This window comes from Chaetodon auriga, chromosome 7 (genome assembly GCF_051107435.1).
Source record: "Chaetodon auriga isolate fChaAug3 chromosome 7, fChaAug3.hap1, whole genome shotgun sequence".
Lineage (NCBI taxonomy): Eukaryota > Metazoa > Chordata > Actinopteri > Chaetodontiformes > Chaetodontidae > Chaetodon > Chaetodon auriga.
In genome coordinates, this window is record NC_135080.1 from 13659277 (window position 1) to 13672606 (window position 13330).

Sequence of the window (13330 nt, forward strand, 5' to 3'; positions counted from 1 at the left end):
GAGGTGAGAGTCACTCTGTAGGCTGTAGTCAATAGAGCACCCTTCTGATCACACTCAGCCACACCTTGGGGTCATGCTGGGTGTGGTCAATTGTGTCTGTTTGATTTTTCTATTTAAATCATAGTGCTACAATTCACCAGGTATTCATGGCACAATCTGACATGCCTCAAAATCGATACTGTACAGTCACACAGCGACACCGATTGTGACCCAGATTTTATTAGACTCAATCTCGCACAGTGTGACATGCAGTGAACCTGCATGATCGATGTTATGGCACAGTGTGTCTGGGCCTTAAGGTGAAGGAAAGGTGGTGGAGGGAGGGAAGAAGGGACAATGGAGAGTGCAGAGATGGGGGTAGAGTATTCCCAGCTCTGATATCTGGCAAGGAATTTGGGAAAATGGAAGGATCAGAGACGACGGTAAAATAATAATGGGGTGGAGAGTGTGAAGGATAATGAGGAAACTGAGAGAGGGGGAGGCAGTAAGAGGAGACAGACGAACTACATTGACGGACAAAGAGAGGTGAGAGACAGAGGGATGGAGAGACACGGTGAGAGAGAGACAGGTGGTGTTGTTGTGTGGGAGGTGCAGAGAAAGCAATGGAGAGGTCAGTGTTAACCGCTGTGGTCTGGCTTTCTCCCCGAGACCTATCACAACCTATCAACTCACTCTGGTGGAACACACACAGTCTCTCTCACACACACACACACACACACACACACACACACACACACACACACAGAGTGCCTCCCCGTTGATGCGGACAGGCTAAATAGAGAGAAATAGTGGTGCTGTAAGTGGTTGGGAGATGGAGAGAGGGAGGGGATGAAGAAATTGTTTCAGATGAGAGAAGCTGGTGCAAGATCATACTCTTGAATGTGTGTGTGTGTGTGTGTGTGTGTGTGTGTGCATGTGTGTATTTTTGCACATGGGTCCTTTTGTGTGGAGATGGGAGATGGAAACCATTTGACCTATGAGACGCAGTGTGTGATACTTCTTTGTGTACAGTGTTCAATCTGCCTGCCTGTGTGGCTGATTTGGTCAAGGTCATGCTCTCATTAAGCCAATCTTACACACACATCAAAAACTGAGTCATTGAGTACATGAGTAGTGTTTGAGCATGAGGCTCAGTAATGCTCTGCTGACATTTGGTCCACACTTGCATGATGAAAAGTCAAAGATCTGCGGGTGCACAGCGAAGCTCAGATACGATATAATTAGTTCTAGATATTACTAAAAATTTCCTTCATTTGGACTCCTTCAGTTCTTCTGGATGATTGTTTAGGAAGGGGATCTGAGCTACCTGGACTTTAAGTTTAGCTCAGTATGGCCTACATTACCCACATTTCTCATGATGCAACTCAGCATGTTTTTGTTCAATACTCCATGCTTTATGCCACCTTTTTAGCTCCCCTTTTCCAGTTTCTACCACAAGCTTCATCTTAAGAAATTATAGTCTCCAACCTAAGATAACCATGGTGACATCAGCAAGGCATTGCCCAGACCTGACAAAGCTCCTCCAAAGCCACCGTAGATAATACACAACCGTCACAGGCTGAGTACTCTCCTCATGACTATCAGATGTTTCCTGAGGTGTGAAATTGGGGAAGTTCCCTTTTTAGTATTTTCTCTGTTGCCATGCCACAGTATACCGGCATACCATATTTTTCCAGATTTGTTCAGACATACAAGCCTCCGACTTTGAGGGCTCTGCGAGGAGAAAAGGGAGGTGGACAAGAGTGACAGGGGGAGATAAGGGAGAAAAGTACGGAGAAGAGAGGACGCCAAAGACAGCTGTCACTCATCCTCAGCCATGTGGCCTGGAAGCAGGACATCACCTGCACAAGGACACACAGACACATTGAGTGCTTGCATGCAGGACACCGTTGAAATTACAGTTAATGAGGGTTTCTCCTGAGATTATTCAGAGATAACTGGCTGTCTGTCTTGTGCAAATTGAGTGTTTCCTCATGATGGCTTCATGTCAAAAGGTGTTTTAGGGATCACTTCCTGCAGAATAAGAGTAACGGCTTCTCTCTATCAGACTTACTCCCAGGCAGTCACATTGATTGACTTTGAACCCCCGTGAGATCCCCCCCAACAGACAGACAGAAATGGTGGGATACAGTTTATAAGCAGAAAAAGTCTCTCTACTGTTCTCCGAGTCTATTTCTCAGCTTTCTCCTTCCTTCTCTCCACCCTTCGTTATAAATTTCCCTCTATTTTCCCTCCGTATTTTGCTTTCTTCCTCACTCGCAGTCATCTCTAGGAATTAAATTAAAATTTCTGCCCTCTATTTTGCACAATTCAACCTGTTTTTGCAGCAGAAGCCGCATGATGGCTGACGGCCAGGTTTCATTACATGAATTAGTCATTCCCTGTATTCATTATTAAAATAAAATTACTTATCGTGGCTTTAGTGCGGCTATCCCCGTCTAATGCAAAATCCTCCCGCAGTCAAAACACAGAAATTACAGTTTTTAACTGCTTTATCTTGATTTGTAAACAAATATCTTCCCCAGAACTCTGCTGTCCGTCAGAAATAATTCACGTCGCCTTTGTTGCTATTCTACATTCTATTTCTCTTTAATGAATTTCAGTCTACACAACGGTGCACTATTCATGCTGCTGCCTCAGATTCAGTAAGTAAATTAAAACATCAAACAGATCACCTAATCCGACCGCTTTGCAGAGCGGCTCTATTTAAACAACGGCACAAAAGGAAAGCAGGGTAACAAATGAAACGTCTGATAAATAACAGAAGTAGGGAGAGGGATTTGATTGGAGGTACTGTATCAGCAAATCGGGGGTGACATTATCAGCAGGCTCATACAGTGGAGGTGCAATTGTTTAACCGAGATGTAAAAAGCTTATTTGTCGGAAGACAGCGTGAGGCTGACTCATACTGTGAGCGTGAACGTGAACAAACATAACATGTGCATTGTCAGCCTATCTCTGCTGATGCGCAGGATAAATGTTTGAGATGTATGTATGTGCTAATGGTATGGATTGTTGTGCTCAGATGGATTCATCGTGTTCCTCCCTCCTAATCTCTAATCCCTCGCACAGCTGGGGCACTATTTGTCTGTGTGTGTGTGTGTGTGTGTGTGTGCGTGTTTTGCTGTCTGTGTTCGAGAGTTGCATTTGCAAATGTGTGTGTGTGTGCATGCAGCCAAGAGAGGGTATGTGGAGTTTGGGATGCAGAGGCACACAGAGAGGTGTATAATGCAGCAGGAGAGAGTAGGTTTGTGTGGTCGAGCTTCTTTTCAACTGTATTTTGTAAAATGGATTATAAAGAAGCAACATTTTGCATCAGCCCAGTTAATATGAATGTCTTCCACTTTGTCTTAATCTCATTCAGAGCGAAGACCAAGGCAGCTCCATCCATATGAGGTTTGTCAGTCCTCCACAACGCAGGAAGATCTCTTTTGGCGATGCACATTTTTACGCATATATTGGCCTTAATTAGCAGTTTAGTGTGTGAGAAAAACAAGGAAAGACAACACAAACACAACACTTTTGTGGAGGAGGAGTTCAGACAGCTTGAGAGAGTCAGCTCTTATTTATGATACGCTTGCTAATGTTTTTGTTGGATTAAAAAAGAGATACAAAACACGGCAGACGCTCCCTTCTGTGTTTGTTGTGATATTGGTGGTTTTGTAAAGGTGGATAAATAATTGGATGGTTAACATAGGACTCCAGAAAAGTGTATTTTAGGTACAGCATGGGAAACAAAAACAGCGGCTCGTTTGCTGTGATCCTCACTGTAAGAGTTACAGTATTCAAATACTGGATTATTGTCAATGAGGAAAAATAAACAGCAATAATAAATAACACAAATGTCAGTGATGCTCCACGGCAAGAGTCCGACATCTTGATAATTCCTGAACAAGTGCAGCTTGTGCATATTTATACAGGGCCTGAAGAAAGGCACACTGCAGCAGAGCTCAAGCACTTTGAGCATACACTTAAATCCCCCGTTCTCTACAACAAAGTATGGCTACATACCTGCAGTGATAAACACTCCAGAAGCATTAGCTATTGTTTTGGTCCAAATCTGCAGTGAGGGGCTGCTTGAACAGCGTGGGGAGAAGGACTCGCCTCCCAGTCTGCTTTTGTTTCGGTCTGCCAATGGACACATTCGGGTGATGTAGTCATAAAATGACTGAAGTGTCTCCAGCTTACAGTTTTTTGTCTGATCCATTAATTTTTTTTGTCCATTTTTGCTGTAACTAATCAGGAAATGTTAATGCACCCATACAGTGGATCTAAATGTCATGGGAGGATCTTCCAGCTCTGTTTTTTTTTTTTTTTTTTTTTATGTTTGCCATTTGGATGGCAGTCACATTACATGAGTTTGGCTAACCCGGCTAACCGGGCTAATCAAGCCTAGCATGCTACAACTGATAGACTGATGAAACTCGAATCTATCTGGAATTTCTGTTCCATGTGTGCGAGGAAGCTGATATAAACAGACTGCACTGAACCGAGGATGACACATCGGACTGACCGTACTGCACTGAGCGCTTTGAGACAAATACGTGATTCGTTACACCACCAGTGACTGTACACATGTATTATGACAGCAGTTGGAGAAATCAGTGCTGCTAATACATCTGCATATTGACAGCTTTCAATATTTAATATCTGAGTAATTACTTCTGTATTTTACTTGTTTTGAAGTTCCATATATATATGTAGCAATCATCAGCGGTGTGGTGTACTGAGAAATACTTACACATATACTACAGCTATAGCTGTGATCCTCCCTTAACCTGTTTCTGTATGTCAGAGATTGCCAGAGACAGAGCCTCTATATTTATCAGTGTGTGTGTGTGTGTGTGTGTGTGTGTGTGTGTGTGTGTGTGTGTGTGTGCGCGCACGCGTGCATGTGTGTAGGATCAAGCATTAGCATAAAAAAAGCATAAGTTTTAGTGATCTTAAGTGCACTGCACACATATGTGTGATCATGGCCAATGACACATCAGAGCTGGAGATCAAATGTCACACTGTGTCCAGATCACCGTGTGCCCTGGTACATGCATGCATACACACACGTGCACTCACGCACACACACACGCGCGCTTTGACAAACATACGGTAGGCACTTACTGTGAGGTTGTGTGAGTGGTGCTAAAAGGCTTGGCTGTCAGACTGGAGCTTTTAGAGGTCATCAAAGCAACATTGAGCCACATTAAATACTCTGTGATAGACATTTTTGCACTTCACTAATTTACCTTGTAATTTCCAGTTTATTAGATTCATTAACGGTTTGCATTTGGCAGATACCTCACTCACACTGCTTATGCATATGTGCTCGACAAATGGACTCCACTGAAATCATTTTCTTGAGATTCATGCAATATTTTTAGCAGCATTCATGCTCAAGGAATGTGTTATATGACTGTAATTTCTCTTCTGTATATTGCGTTATGCTTTTCTTTGTGTTGCTGCATTTATTCAAACTCTCATGCTGCCGTCCTTTGCCTGCTTACTTACTTTTTGCTTCATGAAAAAAGCCTTACTTGTAAAATCATTAATTAAAGTATCTCATCAAGGAGATTGAACCTTCAAATCAAATCTTATCACGATAAAAACTCGACAGCGCTGGAAATGTAACGAGGTATTTTTGAATGTTTGCTTCAGTGATTTGTTGGTTAAATGGACTCCATGATAAGCAGACTAGGGGCAGACAAGGTAACTGTTTCTCTTCATGTGTCATATCCTGCCTTTGGCTTTTAGCAGAGGTCTCACAAGAATTCTCTGTCGCCGTCTTTCATCCTCTATGGGACCTGCAGTCTGCACTAGCTGGCAGACATTTGGCTCCTCATATCACAGTTTTTACTTTGCTGCATCTCGGCCCCCATTTCTGAAACATTTTAACGAGGTGCACATTGGCACGTGGTCAAAACTGAATGAAAATGGATAGAACAGGATGAAAGTAAATGCATTCAAGATGTTATTGGAAGAAAGAGGTATTTTTGCTTTGGTTACATCAAGACTTCAGAGAGAGATGGAGGTTTTCATTCCTCTGTGGACCTCAGTGCATTAGTCCAACATCTTTACCTCATTCTTAACATAATTACTTCACACCAGTTACACTGATGTGTTCAGTCACTCTCGTGTCTCCAGTGATGAGGCAGTGGAGACGGTAAAGGGACAGGGAGAGAGAGACGTGTGTGTGCGTGTGTGTGTGTGTGTGTGTGTGTGTGTGTGCATGCTTCAGTATCCGTATGGCTGTGTGTTTATGTCGTGTTGGTTGGATTGCAAAGCAGAGCAGAGCAGATGGGTTCATAACGAGGAAACAGAATTATTCTGATTATGATGACCAGATAATTATACTCCATCTGAAGGAGGCTGGAAGGCACGGGGAGGACGGTGGTGGTGTGGCGGATAAAACAGAGTTAAATGGACAAGAGGAGGAAGGAGGAGTGCATGTACACAAAGCGGGGTGGAGAAGAGCTGGAGTCAGTGTATCAGGGGGAACATGAAATGGGAAGAGAAGCGAATGGGATGAGATGAGATCAGGGCGCTTTGAGGACCATTAAAAAATAGGCTGTGGGCTTAAGGCCTGTAAAGGTCTGACTTGAAGTTATGTAACAACAAATACACTTCACATTTTCATGCTGACCTATTCTGTAATAGACTTAAAGAACATGTACCCTTGAAAGATTTTGGGCATGTTTTGGACTTGCATGCCTCTCGGAATGGATACACTCTCTTTTATTAATGCTACTGTCAACACAGAGTTCGCACAGACTGAGCCTCTGTGCTTCTTACGTGCAGTCAAGCCTTTATCCATTTACGCTCAGTGTCCTGACAAGCAGTGAGAGCAAGACCTAGTTTGCAAACACAAATACACATAAAGAATTTACTCACGTGCAGACTAACTACCTCAATATACAAATGAATTGAAATACACTAGGGTTAACAGCAGTGGCCAATCTGTAGCTGGCAATATTCGACACCACGAAGACGCATTATGTTACACTGAAGCTGAGGTTAAATACAAATTGAGAAAATTCAGTAACGGCCATTTCCTCACAGCAGGAAGATAGCGCTAATGTGGATTAACACTGCCAGAGTCCCACAGAGCTAATTTCCTTCCTAAAATGGTGACACCCTGACTCAACTTATTTTTTTGCGCTTAATATGGTGAATGGAATAAATATTATGTCTATTAGAATCCTAAATATACATATTATCTTTATATTGAAAAGGCTCCAGTGTTAAAGAAATAACATATGTGAGCATGTTTTTGATACAGATCTAAGCAAAATGATTGGTTTTGACTAATTTTCACTCATTCTGTTTATGCCAAAAGATTCTTTAATAGTGTTTTCTGAACAGTGTTTGGTCCAGTTATTTTTAAATGCAGCTTGTTCCATTACAAGATTAATGACATTAAAAAGTAGTTTTTGTCATATTTAAGTTCATTTTTTTTTCCCATACTTTGAATCCTCTTGTCTAAATGGATGCTGGTTCTAACCCTTCTTATATCTGAGGCATCTCTTTTTGTCAAAGTTTCAGAGTGTTGTTTGGGTATGATTTACACTGGCTGGTGCTTAATATGTATTAAATGGCCTCTCTTGCAATACCGTATGGTGGTGTTTATTTCCAGCATGACACAGAGTGAATGGGTGGTGGTGAGCAGATGGTTTGAATCAGTTTAATTGAAAATTTCAACAAAATGTTTTCACTCTGAATCCGTCCCCCCTCATGTGCTGCTGACGTGACATGCCTGGTTCAGCCTATGTGTTCGGTTTCTGCAGGTTTCGGGAAGTCTAACACTAAACAGGGTGAATATATACAAAATGAAAGCACACAGACAGACAGACAGACAGACAGACACACACATATATATATATATATATATACAGTATACATATATAATTAAAAAATCCGCCTCTCTGCTGTGTGTCTTTTTTATCTCAAGCTCGTATCCTGATGTCGTTGCTGTAGAACCTGTAGATGTTGATCAGGGAGCCACTGTACAAAAGTGTGACCAAACAGAGTTAAGATCTAAGTTTTGGGGAAAAGATGTGTCTTGGGACAAAAGAGATGAGTTCTCTGCCTTTGTCAAAATAAATAAAGAAATAAACTAAGAACAACATGCCAAAACTGCAAATTCACTGGTTGGTAGGGGTGTGTGTGTTTGTGTGTGTCTGTGTGTGTCTGTGTGTGTCTGTGTGTGCTTTACTGTGGGTGTTTCTGCCCTGTTTATTTTAATCATTCAGACCTCTGAGGTTGCCTTTTCACATTATTCTTTGTTTATTCCTTTACTTTCATGTTCAAAGTGAGGGTATCAGGGAGATTGTCACTAAAATGACAGAACACGCACACACATACACACCCCACGGACGCCCTTTCTCTCCGCTTTATACTCATGCACACACTTTCTTCCTCTTTCTTTTGTATTCATGCACATGCACACTCACAACGAGCTCACTGACAGGTCATTTCACCACAATGTAACATAGCTGAGTGGAGAGAACAGATGCTAAATATAGAGGCAAACTGAGCAGAATACCAATGAATTTCAAGATCATACAATACAGACGAGCGGTGTGACGGTTCACATGTGGCAATAAGGCAGGGTCTTCCACAGACAGGTTGGCCATGAGTTAACGGGAGGCCGAAAATAAGTTTAAAATAACTTTCTGAAGAGGCTTGATTTAATTGGTTAATGAGTTTTTGCTACAGCAAAGTCTTGGAGAAGTATCACAGTTTAATAGAATTGGCATTTATCTTCCATATTACTTAATGTATGTTTGATTTCATGGAGTTTTTAACACTACAGCAGTCACTAGTAATTAGCCTAAACATTTGGGAGACTGCATCAACTTCAACTAGTCAGGTAGGGACGAGCACCCAGTGTTAAAGCATCAGGGTAGTTTTACTCCCTGAACTAATGTCACGACCTTCATTTAATTTGCTCTGGTGCCAACTGCACTGCTCCTTCTAACGCAGTTTTGATGATATATTGGGTGTTCGTTTCATCATTTTTTATTTACTCATTTAGCATTTTAGGCCACTTTTGCACAAAATAAACACTGCTATTTGAAGGGATCATAGAATCTAAATGGACCGCCTGCATTTCATTCAGAATTCTGATGTTTAGGTGACATTTGAGTATTTATGTTGGACTTTGTCTAACAAACACAACACTGTGTGAACAATTCGTATATGTATTTAAGGCAGTAACAGTTTCACCGTGAAATTAAAAAAAAAAAAAAAAAAAAACTTTTAAGATTGCACTGATGCCATCCAGTGATTAAAGTTTCCTCTTCAAGAATCTGGAGTGGTTGATGCACAGTAACTGAAATGAATGGACTGTGTGCGAGGAGAGGAGACGTGCTACTGATCAAAGAAAAGGACTAAAGCACACTTAAGCAATTCAATGGACACACAATTCTCCTTCTCTAAATTAAGTTGAGGAGATAAAATTAAGCAATTCCCAGTTGAAAATTCTAAATACAAAGTACAAATTATTATTATTACTTCATATTATTTTTCCTCTCCTAAGACTTTCCAGGCTTAATAGATCGTTCAATTACAGAAGGGATTTTTTTTTTTTTTTTACCTTAAAAAATGGCATATAGTCTTTTAAGATAGAACCCTGGTGGTTCATAAAAGCCACTCTGCAAAGGTTTGCTATAATTTTAAGTACCTCATTGAAGCCAGCAGCACCTGTCACAAGGGACTTAAAGATAGCTGCAGCACCAGCGTATCACACCACAGAATATTCTCTTGTGTATTGTTGTTTTGATAGTCAGCTAAAGAACAAAGAGTGAAGCCAAAAAAGTCTTCATAAACAGAGGGAAATACATTTAAAGGAAAAATATAATTAACATGGCGCTGTCTCTGCTAGAAAAGGTGTGTGCATGTGTGTTTTCCGCATGCATTTTTGAAGGGAAATTGGGGTCGACTCCTATGGAGATAATTAAAACCTTTAATGTCAAAATCAGCCTCTGTGTGTGTGTTTGTGTGTCTGTCTGCAAAACTGCAACACTGACACGTGCACACTGCTGCTGCCAACCTACTGTAGACATGCATGCAAAAAGATCTGCCAGTGCTGCATTCACTGCTCGTTGAGATGGGTTGTAAGGATGTTTGGGAGGAAATTGTCATTAACAGCTTTTGGGAATCGGTGTACGATCACCTATGTGCAGAACTCTATGTTGGGCTGATCAGCTGTCCCACTGTCGAGTCACATTGCTGTTTCATGTCTTAGTGATGATAAGCCTTTGAGCATCTGATGTGACTGATGACTTTCTAATAACCTACAGCTTGTTAGCTCAACTAGCTAGAAAACTGACTGCCAGAGTGTCTGCATCCTATTTGGTGTCTCTCTCTCTCTCTATGTGCGTGTGTGTGTGTGTGTGTGTGTGTGTGTGTGTGTGTGTGTGAGAATGTGTACTCTTTACCAAAACACAAAAGTACAGACTGTCAGCTTCAATTTGATAGCACTTTGATCCACATTGGATGAATTGTTAAAAAACTGACATAATTTTTGCATCAGTGCCCACATTTTTTGGTGTCAAGACTATTTTCAGTCTAGGCATTGAAAATTTATATTATGTTCTGACTTCTAGGTTTCTGCTTGCCACGAGCATAACTCGGGTCTTGATATCTTATTTGAGAGAGCTTTGAGCACAGATTTCTTTCAAGATAACTAAAGAGAGAGGGGGAAAAGACAATAAATGTGGGAGGCTCGGCCTAATTCAGCAGTTGTTTGAAACAACAGGATATACTGTGTGTCGCTGTTACTGACTGAGGTAGAATATGACTGTAGTACTCTAAAGTATCATACTGGGTTTGGACACCGTGTGGAGGAGAACTGTGCTGGGATTGAAAGTGGCACATCTCCACATCAGAGAAGAGCAATAGGCTTTGACATGTAGCATCAAACCAGGGTTTCCCTCATTTGTGCAGAAAAGTGAGACAAGGTAATCTACTTTTTGTCCTCAGTATCTCTGGAGAGAGGAGTGTCACTCTTCAACTACTGTGGCAGGAAGCCTTGAACATAAGCATACCTGCCAACACTCCTGTTTTTCCTGGTATTTCACCATATTTCAAGGACTTCTCCCAGCGCCCTTCTGTTCTGTTGTTTCTCCCATGAAACTTACTGTTAACTGCTGTCAAAATGTCACACCATTTGACAACATCAACCCTCCAGTATTTTGAAACCTAAATGTTGGCAGGTATATATAAGATGACTGGCCTTTAAAGCATGAACAAAATATTGATATTCAGGAACAGTTTTGAACCTGGTTTGGTGCACCTAAAAATGTCCCTGAAAAAGAAACAAGCTCTACTTTTTACCCATGCAGATGCTGATACGGCTCGGTTGTACCGCGTTGGTCGAGACCAAAATATCTCTATAACTATTGGATGTATTGCCATGAAAGTTTGTACATACAGTTCTGGTCCCAAGAGGATTAACCTTAGCAACTTTGAGTATTCCTCTTCCATCAGCACCATTATGAAGTTGACATTTGTGGTTTTGAGTGATTGAAGTGTCTTTAGGATTGCCATGAAATTAGGTACATACGTTCATGTTCATGTCACATCAGGATGAATTGTGAACCCCTGAATTTTTATCTGCCACCATCATCGCATCAAAAATAGCAAATGTTAGCTTGCTGACATGCTGCAGTAGATGTTTTACAAGGTTAACATGATACCTGCTAAACCTCAACATATTGACACTGTCATTGTGAGCATGTTAGCATTTAGCTCAAAGCATCACTGCGCCTCAGTACAGCCTCAAAGAGCTGTTAGCATACCCAAAGTCTGTCTGTTCACTTTAGAAAATGAAACTTTTGGCAGCTATTCTTTACATCCACTTTTTAGTAACAATGCTACGTGTTGTGTGAAAGGAAAAGCTTGGTATGTATTAATGGATTGCCATCTCTGACGACAGCCATGGAGTGCAGTGGCTTACAATGTACAAAGGATTGGATGTGCAGGCACTGTTTATAGACAGTACCACTCAAATGAAGGGATATCTCTAAAAGCAATCATGCAATAACCCTTGTCTTGTTTCTCTGTTCTCTTTCTCAGGTCTTTGGATCCATCTCTCTGGGCCATCTCCTTTTTTTCCAGTCCATCCAACAGTCCCCACAATGTATCTTCATGTTGAGTCTAAATAAATCACAGCACACCAGCTAGAGGTAGGTGTGGCTTCACATGTATTTTTTGCCCTATATGAATTTAAGAGTGTGCTAATTGAGGGCTGCCAAATGCACTGTGCTGGGATCTGTGACAAGGAGCTTGCGCTGTTCTTTTTTTTTTTAATTACATCCAAAACATATGAACAGATATTGCCAATTAAAGTTAATAAAGGTTTAATGGTCCCCTCTGGGAAATTAAATAAGTATAGGAGTTACATTATGTTTTGAGTCATATCATTAAAATGCACTCACACATGATATTCTTTTCTTACACTAACTGTCCCTGCATGGGGACGACTTCCCCTCAGCAGGTTTTGAACATTTCTTTCTCTTACATGCAGAATTTAGTAGCATGGGTGTTACAACTAAGTGTGTCGGTAAAACAAACCGCATATGCATGCACCTGTGTGTGTCTGTGTGTGTGTCGGAGAGAGTGTAAAAATGTATGCATGTACCCGCCTACACAATGCACCATAATAACATGAGGCTGAGTACACTTTTCACATGTGAGTGCAAATGTGTTCTCGTGTGTCTCTGTGGCTGAGTGTGTATGTCAAATGAAAGCAGTGCTGTGTTCCAGTGCTCTGCCTCTGTTACAGACATATTAGCAGGACTGTAAGAGCAGAGTGGCTAGACAGGTCTGCAGGCAGCCAGCTAAGCAGAGCAGAAAGAGTTATAATAACGCAGGATGGCTGGAGGGATGTAAATCAGAGGATAAGCTGTTATTGTCCAGCACTCGCAAATCATCAGTTGTCACACTTGCCTGCTGTTTGTATGAACTGAAATCACATTTTAAATTTTATTACAGTCTGTTTTTAGGTGTTCATACTTACTATGGAAGTGTGACCTTAGTCGTGCATATAGCAATAATAATCTATTAAGCTTTCCTTTTGATTTGCAGATATAAGGAGGCACAAAAACATACATGTGTCAGATGTATTTGACCCAATTTAAACCTTTCCGACGCAGCTGGGTTTGCAACAAATGGGCCATACTGTAGACAGTGGAGATCTTGGCAGTGAGCCTGTCAGAGCACAGTGTGGTTTAACCCTGTCGACCACAGAGGTCAAAAACAACAAAATATTCTAGATACTGAGACCAAAATGAGCAAGTAATCGATAGGGCTATTGAGAGAAATGGTAGACCTGCAA

At 41.3% G+C, this 13330-nt stretch overlaps 1 protein-coding gene across 2 annotated transcripts in view; it reads left to right on the forward strand.

The window, feature by feature from the left end:
- LOC143323143 (leucine-rich repeat and fibronectin type III domain-containing protein 1-like protein) overlaps positions 1–13330 on the forward strand; it is a 164205-nt gene that overhangs the window by 60399 nt on the left and 90476 nt on the right. For both annotated transcript variants that reach the window (XM_076734808.1, XM_076734807.1), the window contains exon 2: positions 12070–12179. The gene's annotated coding sequence lies outside the window, so the exon portion shown is untranslated. The remainder of the gene's footprint in view (positions 1–12069; positions 12180–13330) is intronic.